Source organism: Bison bison, unplaced genomic scaffold (assembly GCF_000754665.1).
Source record: "Bison bison bison isolate TAMUID 2011002044 unplaced genomic scaffold, Bison_UMD1.0 scf7180017862979, whole genome shotgun sequence".
Classification (NCBI taxonomy): domain Eukaryota; kingdom Metazoa; phylum Chordata; class Mammalia; order Artiodactyla; family Bovidae; genus Bison; species Bison bison.
In genome coordinates this window covers 1,129,228-1,129,534 of record NW_011493551.1, presented here as the reverse complement: position 1 = coordinate 1,129,534, position 307 = coordinate 1,129,228, and positions in this window count along the sequence as shown.

The window sequence follows — 307 nt, the reverse complement described above, 5'->3', positions numbered from 1 at the left end:
AATCCCAGGGCTGATCTCCTTCAGAATGCACTGGTTGGATCTCCTTGCAGTCCAAGGGACTCTCAAGACTCTTCTTCAGTACCACAGCTCAAAAGCATCAATTCTTCGGCACTCAGCCTTCTTCACAGTCCAACTCTCACATCCATACATGACCACAGGAAAAACCATAGCCTTGACTAGACGGACCTTTGTTGGCAAAGTAAAGTCTCTGCTTTAGAATATGCTATCTAGGTTGGTCATAACTTTCCTTCCAAGGAGTAAGCGTCTTTTAATTTCATGGCTTCAGTCACCATCTGCAGTGATTTTG